We start from the raw sequence: 12,748 nt of genomic DNA, 5'->3' as shown, positions 1-12,748 counted from the left end.
AACATAAAATATTTAATATACCAACATAGCTAAGCTATATTAAAAACATTCTGCATTTGGGTACATTGCTTATTTTTAAAAATAATTTAGCTTGTGATTTTTTTCCTATGATCTGGTTGTAATTTTGGAAAGGGCTATAAAAATTGACATACTTTTTTACTTTGCTTGTTTTCTTCTGTTATTCTTACTTAAGTTTATCCCACTGTGGTTAAGAACACACTTTTATGATTTCAGTACAGTTAAATTTATTATCTGTTACATTTGCTACTGTTACATTCTCTGCCTTTATCTCAAAAGTCCCAATTATCTTTCAATGTCAAAGTCCAATTTCCTTTAAGAGTAGACACTCTATTTGAGAGTGCCTATCATTGTATGGTCTCCAGGAGAGGTGTCTCATCAGTCCTCATTCCTTTATACTATTTCTCTGCCCTCGGTCTTCGTCTTTACTCTGGAAAGAATATCATAACCAATCAATCTTTTAACATCAAGTCAAAAATTCATCTGACATGTTGTTCCTCCATCTTTGTGTGTGTGTGCTCCCGCATCTTTATTAATATTGATGATATAAACAAACCTACATTCTCCAATTGATTCTAAGGCACTTTTTCTCCGACTCCCCATCATATCATCATTTTTCTAGGTCAATCAGTCGCATAGTTTATAATGATTCTCGTTGTCTTCTCATGGTGAAACCCTATTCTCTTCCTCCTTTCTGCGTTTCATTCTTTTCCTTTCCTCTCTATAGATCCAGCTACCCTAACATTTCTGGGACATTTCACTCTCTTCCTTCTGTGAATTCTTATAAAGCTATAAATCATTATAACCCCTTTTTGACCCGTAATTGTGTTTCACTTTGTATTGTTTCTTTACTTCAATTAGATTGAATACTCTTTGAGTGTGCAGTTCGAATTCATGCCACACCTACAAGCATGCGGTTTGATGATGTAAATTGTAAGTATAAACTATAAGTTTGTTTGAAAATGAGACCTCATTCTTTAAACCACCACAGGGATGGAGAGACAAAAGAACTGACAGAGGAACCTACAGTTCTTGGGCCATTACAGATACTATTATTCATCCTTTTTTCTTTTTAAGGGGAGAGCGCGAACGCAGTCCCCCACTACCACAAATTATGCAGTCGAGTTTCCCACATTTGGGGAAATCGCAGGGGTCAGCACATCTGGAGTGCAATGGATAAGCCTCGCCTTGGGAAAACCACCTTCATGATCATGGTATCTCCCCTGCCAGGTAAGTATCATCCATTTATTTTTATTCACAGTACACTTTTAGAAAAAAATATGCCAAGTTATAGATTTGAATTTTGAGGAGATGAAGGAATTAGAAATAGAAACTAAAGAACTGATTGCATAGAGCTGAACCAGGCAGATTGGAGTTGCTCTGCAAGACTGAAGAGAAGTAAAAAAAAAAAAAAAATGGCTTAAGAAAGCTCAGCATTAGTAGAGCTAACATTCTGTTCAACACCCCCACCCCACCCCACCCCTGATTGTTGCAAACTTGATGTTCTTGTGCACCACCTGGAGAACCTCCTCTGTGCCAGCCTCACCTTGTAGAGTTGGCGATGTTCTAAGAGCGTGGTCCCTGGGCCAGCAGTCTCAGCACTATTTGGAAGCATTTTCAAAATACAAATCTAGCCACAGCCTACTGAATACGATTCTGGGTAAGGAAAATCCCAGACATATGTCTTTGTAGCAAGATTTCCAGGTTATTCTGATGCGCAAGTAAGCTTCAGGACCACTGCTCTAGCAAACTACTTTTCCTGATCTATGAAGGGAATCCATGGGAATTAGCATGCTGCTTGGGGATGAGATGACTATTTTGGCTCACGATTTAGTCATATATTCCGAATGTTCTATTTATTTACTAATTGAGAGAAGTATCAATCTAAAGTAGGAGTTCTTCCAGGCATAGATTATTATGAATGTTATTATAAATTATAGTATTAGGATAGCCTAATACATAGAAAGAACTTCTTAAATATCTGCTGAATTAGTGCAAAATGGGAAAAAGTCAACTTTGAGATTTTAACCAGAAAAACAAATTTGAAAATTTATAAGCCTAACCATCTCTATCCTAATATGCAGCATTGAAAAATAAGGGCCAAATAAAAACTCCAGACTCACTGCTTTTGATCCAATTCGGACTCATAGTGATGTCGTAGAACAGGAAGAACTGCTCCTGTAGTTGCCTGAGGCTGAAAGTCTTTCCCAGAGTAGAAAACCTCATCTTTCTCCCTGACGCCCTGTGGTAAGCTCCATATAAAAGAAATATTTAATTATGTATTAAAATCACCAAGGCAGAAAAATAGTTCAAATATTTTAGGATAACCCTAAAAACAAAACAAACCCAAAATAATAAATAAATACACTAAAAAAGTAAAATCAAACAAGCAAAACAAAAATCACTTATCTTGTGAAGCCAGGAATTTGTACACACTCAAGGAGGTTTTTAAAAGTTCATGGAAAATTCACGAAAAAATAATACATTTCTTCCACATAACTTAAGCAACTTGTATTTTAGAAAATGAGAAAGAAATTATGTTAAAGCATATTGTACATGTGAAGTATAGTAACGCACATTTACGTCGATGGCTATGATTTAATGCATGGCTGGGTCTCATGTTAAGATAACCACATGTGTTTTTATGAGGACACCTGTCCTCATGTTTCCTGAGAACACCTGTCCGAAGGTATCCATATTCAATTTACAGAAAGGAAACCGGAGACTCAGGGAAATTAAGGGGATGCCCAAAGTCACTTAGATAAGGAACAATGTTAAGATGCAAACAATTTATGAATCTAATAACAAATCAAACCCTACATAATTTATACTTCCAATATACTCTCAGGAATTTTGAAACAGCAGAATCCTGACACTTTCTATATCTATTATTTTAAAAGTCTTGATATGTATAAATATGATGCAACCTGCATAGGAGGCAGTCCATGCCTGCTGCTCCACCCTGTAGACGCTCCTGGGAGAACACACTCCACAGCCCCTCCCTCAGGGAGCTGTGCTTCAACTCGTCTGGAGCTGATGGGATTTCCCCTTTTGATACCTATTTATTATTAGTAACCATGCAGTGGGAGAAATTGAAGGGACTTCCCTTTCTGAGTCTTATTCTTGATATACTTATACATTTGAAATGTAAATAAAAACATGTAGAAGTACATATTTGAAGTTTCATAGCATGCTGAGGCAAGATTGGAAAATCTCTTTTCCAGATATCTTAAATGAAAAAGTCAATATTATTGCTATAAAAGAAAGCCCTGGTTTATTTTTCTAAATCAGTGCAACTTCAAGTCCTCAGACACTTTTCAGTGTTCACTCCTTCTTTTATCCTCTATCATGATGTATTATTTTATCGCTAAATTCTGGTCATCTTGTCACTACTTAAGAAGTCCTGCGGTATAAAGGTAAAGTGCCAAGCTACTAACACAGTGGTCAGCAGTTTGAATCCACCAGCTGCTGCGCCACAGGATTAAGATGTAGAATTTGGCTTTCATAAAGATCGCTGCCTTTGAAACGCTGTGGGGGCAGTGATGCTGTCCTGTATGGTCACTAGAATTCAGATGGACTTGAAGGCTCACCGCAGCATTTTATTCGTGGAATTGCCTTGTTTTTAAGGGTTTATTTTTTTGGTCCACAGACATTCACTGGAGATGCACAATATCTTATGACCATGCTGCCTGGAAGGAGTAGGTCCCTTGCCCAAGGCTTCCCTCTGGTCACAGCGAGTAAACAGAATAAGTTCAATGTTTGTTAGCGAGAAATGAAGAAAGAATGAGTCAATATAGCTGTCCAGAGACTGGCCCTGAAGGCAGATTTTATTCTGCATTCATGGACTGTTCAAGCCCCATGTTAATCAGTTCAAAACTGGGTGCTTATATCTAAAGACCAAAATGGGACATTTGGATCGCAGAATTCCTAATAGCAATGGAATGCAATGATGCAGACCAGTGGCTTTTCTTTGTCAAATAGGTGCCTGGAGGAGGCTGACTGACCCAGAGGTGGGAAGGTAGCACCTGAGAGTCTAGCGGTCCTGCAGAGCTGGAGAGAAATCAGGAAAATAAAGGGGAACGAGTTACCTGGAGGTGATCCTTCAAAAAGCAGGGCTCGATGATAATGCATACAAACTTCTGATATCAAACTACCAGTCCACGATTGAGGGCTGAGAGGGAGAACGAGTGAGTGGTCAAGACTATTAGCAAAGGACACGTACACAGCTTGTCCTTGTTCTGTGTTCATCACCTTCAGTCCAATCTAGGAAATGTTGGCTTTGGGAGAGCACTTTTTTGCTGGTAAGCATCTTTTATTCTCCCATTTTTACTGATTCATGTATCTGATCTAACTGGAAGCATCTATTTTAGATGACAGGCCAGAAAACTTTTTCTGTGAAAGGTCAGGTAGTAAATGTTTTAGGTTTTCTTTATATGTTAAACAGGCTCACTAAGAGAATTCAATTCTGCCATGGACAATGAAAAATAAAATGAACATGATTATGCAACCCATCTGCCATAGTTCGCGAACCTCTGACCTAGATACTGGTTTCATTTACCACGCATTTTTTAGTGGTAAAAATGGAGCATTACTATGTGGTTGCTATGAGTTAGAATTGACTTGGTGGCATCTAGGAAAAACAATAGCATGTAAATGAAATCCCAAACCAAAAATCCCCTGCCACCAAGTCCTTTCTGACTCAAGGCAGCCCTATAGAACAGTGTGTAATGACTCCCTAGGACTCCTGAAGCTGTACTCTTTGCAGGAGCAGACAGCCTCACCTTCCTCCCACAGAGTGGCTGAAGGGCTAACAATGACCCTGAGGTTAGCAGCCCAATGCATAATTCTCTATACCACCAGGGTGCCTTCAAAGAGCACCCAGATGGTTTAAATGGTTAACACACCCAGTTGAAAACCCCAAGATTGGAGATTGTAGTTCACCAGCGTCACCTGCAGAGAAAGGCCTGGTGCTCTATTTGTGTAAAATTAGCCATTGAAAAATCAATGGAACTGTTCTACCCTGACACATACCTGGTCACTATGAATTACAGTCCACCAGACAGCAGCTGCTTTTATGTTAACCTTTAAGAATCCATGATGCTTTTTGATGTTGCTGCTGCAACCTGGTCCCTTGGTCTCATAGGTGAGCTCTCTGATACACCTGAAGGAGGCTTGGGAGAATGTAATGTAGCCTAATGACAAATTCTGCTTTCTCATTGATTCCAAGCTTAAATGTGAACTTCTAGCTCATGATGAGGCTTCTTATTAAATCCTTATGCAAAACTCCCTCTTGCAGTTCAAAGGAAAGACTGGGAAAAAGCCAAAGCAATATATTCAGAACAGGTGAAATAGTCAGCCATTTGGCTATACCTCAAAATGCCATGTCAGTAAATGATATTACTTGGATAAAAATTGATTTATAATACTGTTAATCTCATTTTTCCAAAGACCATGGGAAGAAAGTCTAGAATTCTCAGGTTACCAATAAAGGTAATATGGCAGAATAGATTGACCATGTGATTTAGAGAAAAGGTCAGATGTTAATGGCATCTTAGACATCTGTTGTGTTCAAGAAGAGCTCACCAGAGTCAATGCAATAAGTTGTAGAGGCAGATTTCTTCCTAAAGGGAAAAGTCTATCCTCCCTGGAAAGAGAAACTGAAATTTGGGGAAAATAAAGATAATGAAAGATTTCTATTATTAAAATAAAGACATGAAAGATCAAGAAAAGTAACAAGCAAAACAAAATGCCTTACACTTGATAGAAAGATGAAAGATCACGTATAACCAAATCACTTTTTCTCAGCTTACTCAAATAAACTTAACATAATTCAAGAAATATTAAGCCTGCCATTAAGTTTTTCAAATAAAAGATCACATATAACCAAATCACTTTTTCTCAGCTTACTCAAATAAACTTAACATAATTCAGGAAATATTAAGCCTGCCATTAAGTTTTTCAAATTGTGCAAGAACTTTCCCTGCCCTTTTCTGAATTGTCCCTTGCTCATTAACATAATTGCTGCTAATCCAGCAGTACTGCTACTCTTGGTGTCTCCGTGCCTCCATCGCTCACCACAAGAGGCCATGGCCCTTCTTCCATATAAAACTGTACAAAATATTAATTCCTACAAATTTATTTGTAGTATAATATTCAGTGAATACAACTAGTAGTATCTTCTTTAGATGTAATATTTCTTAGTTTAAATGAAAACTAACAACAACAAAAGAAATATTTTTATACTTCATTGAATATTCAAAGGTTCTGTAAACCTTAACAAACTATGGATATTCTTGAGAAGAAGTGGAATTCCAAAACACTTCATTGTGTTCATGAAGAACTTGTGCATGGATCAAGAGGCAGTTGTGCATCAGAACAAGGGAGTATTGCATGGTTTAAAATCAAAAAAGGTGTGTGGTAGGGTTGTATCCTGTCCACCACACTTAGTCAATCTGTAGGCAGAGCATATCCTCAGACAGGCTGGCTTATATGAAGAAGATTGTGGCATCAAGAGTGGAGGAAGGCTTAGTAAATACCTTTGATGTGCAGATAACATCCTGCTTGCTAAAAGGGAACAGAGGTGGAAGCACTTGCTGATGAAGATCAAAGATTGCAGCTTTCAGTTTGGATCACAATTCAATGTAAGGAAGATGAAAACCCTTATAAATGGACCAATAGGTAACATCATGATAGAAGTTGTCAAGGATTTTGTCTTGCTTGGATCCACAATCAATTCTTGTGGAAGCAACAGTTGGGATAAAAAGACAAGTTGCATTGGGTGAATCTGCTGCACAAGATCTCTTTAGGGTATTGAAAAGCAAGGAGGTTACTTTGAGGACTAAGGTGCACCTGACCCAAGCCATGGTATTTTCCGTTGCCTCATATTCATGTGAAGTTAGACAGACATTGGATAAGAAAAAGTGAAGAAGAATCAAGCATTTGAATTGTGGTGCTGGCCAAGAATATTGAACGTACCCTGGACTGCCAACAAGACAAACAAATCTGTCCTGTAAAAAGTACGGCCAGAGGACCCCTGTACTCCTTAGAGGCAAGGATGGAGAGCTTTGTCTTACATCTTTTTATAGTTTGGACATGTTGTTTGGATAGACCAGTTCCTGGGGAAGGACATCATGCTGGGTGAGAAAAGGGGCGGAGGGAACGAGGAGGGCTCTCAATGAGATGGACTGACGCAGTGGCTGGGACCATGAGCTCACGCACAGGGACCACTGCGGGGATGGCACAGGACTGAGCAGGGCTTCCCTCTTTGTGCACATGGTCACTTTGCTTTGGACCAACTGGATGGCAACTGACAAGAACAAAATCATTTTGTGAAGTATTTAGTCATTAAATCACAGCACTATTCGTTAGACAATATTGTTAGTAACTGAGAAGCCTTAAAAAAATAAAACAAAACCTTTCTCCTATTTTAAAAATTACATCTCCCCCCAAATTGTTAATATAGATTCACAAGTACCAATTAACACAATATTATCCCCAATACAGTAGAAAAAATGACAAAATAAATGACTATAAACCTAAAGTGTGCTTATAGCAAGTGCAGATGAAACCACAGGCATCATGTAATTGAATAATGATGACATCTCTGGCCACAGCACATTAGAAGGTTCAAAAGTAAGTTATTATAGAGTTCTAGCTTTGTGGGTATACTGGTACATGTAAGGTATGTTTATAAAAATTGCTCTTGCTGTTTTAATAAGTACACGGATATTTTTATTAAAAGAATACTTTTCTGATGACACACTATAAAAATATTTTATAGGCATTGTGGTGTAACCCTCTCTGACAGTGGTACCTGGTACAGTCTGGACCCTTTGGCCCTCCCCACCACCTGTACCAGCACCACAATCGAAGCTACCTATCTACTTATTTGGATTGTCAATTTGATTACATCTAGATAGTTCCATTAAAGAGCATAATGCTTAATGAAGACATTCTTAACTGATTAAGCTTTACACCCAGGTGTTACTGCGAGATAAGTATTAGATGGCTGACCACTAGATGCCTGACCACAAAGTTGGTCACAATGCACCAACCACTGCAAAGGAGAAGGATGACGCTATCTGTTCCTGTAAACATTTACAGACCAAAACACCCTTTGTTAGGATTTTTACATGTCAGCTTCACCTTAACAAGAATGTGCTTGTTTGTTTTTTCTTTATCCTAGTTGCTTTATTTATTTATTTATTTATTTTAATCAACTTATTGGGGTTCATACAATTCATCACAATACATAGATCAATTGTGCAAAGCATACCTATACATTTGTTGCCCTCATTATTCCCCAAATTCACTTCCTCTTGGGTTCCAAGAATCAGCTCATTTTCCCTTTTTGCCCCTCCCCTTCCCTTCCCCCTCCCCCATGAACCCTTGATAATTTATAAGTTATTATTATATCTTATATTACACTGCCCGGCGTCTGCCATCACCCATCCCTCTGCTGCCCGTCCCCCACAGAGGAGGTTATATGTAGATCCCTGTGATCAATTCCCCCTTTCTACACCCCCTTTCCCTCCTGGTATCACCACGGTCACCCCTGGTCCTGAGGGGTTCATCTGTCCTAGATTCCCTGCATTTACAATTCCCATCTGTACTGCTGCGCATCATCTGGTCTAACCAGGTCTGCAAGGCAAAATTGGGGTCCTGGTAGTTGGGGGGAAGAAGCGTTGTGGGTTTCATTATTGCTATACTGAACCCTAAGTGACTCATCTTCCCACTACCCCTCTGCAAGGTATGTCCAGTTGTCTAGAGATGGGCATTGGGTCTCCATCACGCGCCACCCTCATTGACGAGGATATGATTCCCCTACCCCCCCACCTTTGGCATTTAAAGCCTGGTCCCTTTGGCCCTTTCTGATCACACATGTTGGTGTGCTGCATCCATGTGGGCTTTGTTGCTTCAGGGCTAGATGGCCGCTTGTTTACTTTAAAGCCTTTAAGTCCCCAGGCGCTATAGGTCTCAATAGCCGGGCACCATCAGCCTTCTTCACCACACTTACTTATGCACACATTCTTCTTCAGCATTTATGTGGGGAAGGTGGTTACACAATGATGGTTTTTGTTCTTTGGTGTCTGCTGCCTGTTCCCTTCAACACCTCGTGTTCGCACAGGCTCGTGTGCTTCTTCTCTATGGGCTTTGTTGTTCCTGAGCTAGATGGCCGCTTGTTTGCCTACAAGCCTTTAAGATGCTATATCTTTTGATAGCCGGGCACCATCAGCTTTCTTCACCACATTTGCTTATGCACACATCTGTCTTCAGCGATCATGTCAGGAAGGTAGATATCATGAAATGACTGTTTAGCTGAACAAGGTGCTCTTGTATTAGGGGAGTGCGCATGAGGAGGCCCAATGTCCACCTGCCACCCTACTACCAAACCTTTAATTATTTGCACCTAGGTCCATTCCCCCCATAATCTTAAATATATTTACATATGCACATGTCTGTATTTAGGCTTGTACGTATGCCCTTTGCCTCCTACTTTTCCCCTTTATTTCTTTACGCTTTCCTCCTGTCCCAATACCATGTTCAGCCTTCATTCTGGCTTCAGTAGTTCCTCGCGGTTGCCTTGACCTTGGTCACTCCCTACCAGTCTTCCCATGCCCTCCCTACCATTGGTTTTGAACCATTTGTTGTTCCCTTGTCCCTAGGTTGGCCAACCCTCCTCCCTTCCCCTACCTCCCACACTCCCATGTCCCTCCGGGGCCATCAGTCCCTTTATTTTCTTCTCAAATTTTTTTAATTTTGTTTTGGTATTGTTTATTTTAAAGAAGGCTTCAAGAGACATATTGGGTTCAAAGTTTAAAGACTCACATTTCTCATTTTGATCAGGATCCTTGGCTGCAGAACTTGAATAATGTAATCAGTGTCAACCAATGGCACACATGTAATTAGGCGAATTGGTTTATGTGCTGCCATGCATTTTCAACAATTAGAAACAAATGATTAAAAATAAATCATAAGCTTGCATTTGGGGCAAGCAGTGTGAACATTTTTAGGTTTCATCTATGGTATATTTTAGGGTTTTTTTGGGGGGGAGCGGCTTGGTGATTTTAAAAAGATTCACTGCTTTGGGCACCAACAATTCATGGACTTTTGTCCTTTGCTTGAAATCTACTAAGCTGGAATTGCTTGGGGTGGGAACATGGATAGCCATGATATGAATGTGCACACAATATGAATCTTAGTGAGATAAGCCAGGTCTAGAGAAATAAATCTAGTGACACTCATATATGTAAAAGAAAGGGCTTTATGTCGTGAAGTAATTACATACTCAAAAGGCATCCCCAGCCCAGTCTAACTCAAGTCCACACATCTGTGAGTAGTCCATTAATCCCTCTTCGTCTCATGCAGCTACACGCTGGGGAAGCAGATGAGGAACGGGGAAGCAGGAAGATCACAGGCAGGTGGTTTCAGGCTCATGGGTCCAGAGCCAGTGGAAACATGGCAGTCTGCTCACAGCAACTAGGGTTGGTGGCAGAGTCCCAGGAAGCAGAATCACAAAGGGGCGGAGAGAGGACGTTTCCAGAGTCCATCATTCTCATACAAAAGCCCACAGCCCCTAGGAGGTGTCATCAAGCTACCACTGAATGGACAGGCTTGACTCTGTCCTAAGAGTCCATCCATAGCGAGGAGTCCATCTAACTCACTTTCTCACTGCCATTGAGGCCATGCCGACGCAAAATCATCCAACTACCACACTTAGTGACCCTGAAGTTTGAGAGCCACTGCAAAATATTCCCTTCACAAAACCCCTTTTCTATCTGCCCACTGAGCAATTATTTGCGCAGTACCATGTATGGGGGCAAGATTTGAAACAGGTTTTATCTGGGTGCTGGGCCCAAGTCATCACAAGCAGTGAATTCTGCTAGGATGCCCTAAGGAGTCTTGGAGACATAGCCATTTGAGGGTATGCCAAATGTATTGCCACAAAATCATAGACATCTGTACTAAACAAAAGTAAAAACGCCAAACTATCATGGTTTGCCATATCATCCAGCTGGGTTGATACAGTTCTGAGGGAATGTTTCTATTTCTCCATCACTTTCCCCAAGATGACATTCATCCCACTGAATGACAGCAGTTTTCACATCTTGAGGGACCAAGTCATGCTCATTACGCTTGCGGAACAAAAACAAGATGGGGGCAAGGTCAAGGATGTATGATGGATAGGGTAAGTACTTCCAACAAAATTCTAAGAGGACAGTCATTGCTTCATTTGAACTTATGAGAAGGTACATTATCCTGGCAGCTGGAAAAATAAATCCTTGGAGCAAATTTCCTGTCCTTTTTCTCAACAATACAGCTTTCCGTTTTCTTTAAACTTCCTAAGTCCCCCTGATAATCTTGTGGCTCCCAAGAGAGTCAATCAAAACCCCGTGGTTTGGACCCTCCAAGACAGTTACCCTAACTTTCTGAATTGACTTTTCAGCAGGTCTGCTTGGAAATCCCTGTTAGGGTTGGACTTTGAGCAGATTGTTCCTGAGAAAACTTTTCTGCAGCTATTCACTCTTTACAGAGACATTTTAAAGCAGTTTTAAAAAAATAAATCCATGCATGTATGAACTGAAACCTTACCATGGCAGTGGAATAAAAAGTCTTCAGAAAGTTCATGGTGATTGTAAATCATAACATCCAAATCTACAGGAGGGAAGAGTATTAGAGCTTAAATTCTGGACACCAGATTTGCAGAAGGCTAAGGATGGCAGTGAAAGCCCCAACCCATTTGTAGGATCCTCAGAGGAGATTAACCCTCTGCTGAATCCTTTCTGACTGAGACCCAGGCATGGGAAGAGCCTCATTATGAGACAGGAGGCATCATTGTGGTTGGATCATTGGGGTTGTGGTTAAGCTGAAATATGACAACTTCCAATTTGATCTCTCTTTGATCCAAGGTATACTTGTTACAGTTTTGAGTATTTTCTGCTTTCTTTTCTATTGAGATTTTCCTCTTTTATTCTATCACTGTTATTGGTTTGTTCATTTGTTTTTGTTTGAACTTTGTATATATTTTTTGTATGTGAAATTTCTGGAGACAGCAGCTGGGTTAATAGTTTTCTAGGGACATGGTGAGGGAAGTTGGTTGGAATTGGAGCATTATCCACAATAAGTACAAGTAAGAGGTGTCCTCAAATTGATTTTGGTGATTATTACACAAGTATTTTGAATATGATTGAACTATTAAAACATGTAATATATGAATTATATGCCAATAAAACTGCAAACAAAAGATAATATAATTTTTCCAAGACATTTTTGAAATTGCTTTGTACTTTTGACTTATTGAATGATATGAAATATGAAAATTCTAATTGGAAGCTAAGACAATTCTTTGGTTCTCTTATCTGAAAAACACAAACATTCCAAGTCTAAGGCTAGAATTAAAATACAAATTACATTAAAAAACTAGACAAGTGATTGCTCGATGTACACATAATCATGTATTCTATTGCTGATAAATCGATAAAATTCAATACAATTATCAGCCAGGCTCTTCTTGGTTGGTTGTTTATTGCTATTTAGACAATTGGGTTTTAAATAAAACATGAAAAGAAAAATGCAAAGTGCTGCAAAAAGAAATAAATCAAACTTCTTTAGTTTCCAGGTACACATCTCTCACTCCAGGCCCCAGTAGGCCTCTCTTGTCCCTGTCCACTTGAAGAACAGGGAGTGACCAAGTTAATGCAGAGACGCAGAGGGAAAAATAAAATAATTG

At 39.6% G+C, this 12,748-nt stretch overlaps 1 non-coding gene across 1 annotated transcript; it reads right to left on the bottom strand.

Moving 5' to 3' along the window:
• Positions 1 to 1,092: 1,092 nt before the first annotated feature.
• LOC115873271 lies at positions 1,093 to 1,256 on the bottom strand. Its single transcript, XR_004048318.1, has one exon. It is a non-coding gene; the product is annotated as a U1 spliceosomal RNA (small nuclear RNA).
• Between the last annotated feature and the right edge of the window lie 11,492 nt (positions 1,257 to 12,748).

Source organism: Echinops telfairi, unplaced genomic scaffold, assembly GCF_000313985.2.
Source record: "Echinops telfairi isolate 266 unplaced genomic scaffold, ASM31398v2 ScPeMD7_7467;HRSCAF=8505_1, whole genome shotgun sequence".
Taxonomy (NCBI): domain Eukaryota; kingdom Metazoa; phylum Chordata; class Mammalia; order Afrosoricida; family Tenrecidae; genus Echinops; species Echinops telfairi.
Note: the sequence above shows the minus strand (reverse complement) of the source record. Positions and strands in the feature narration are given on the sequence as shown.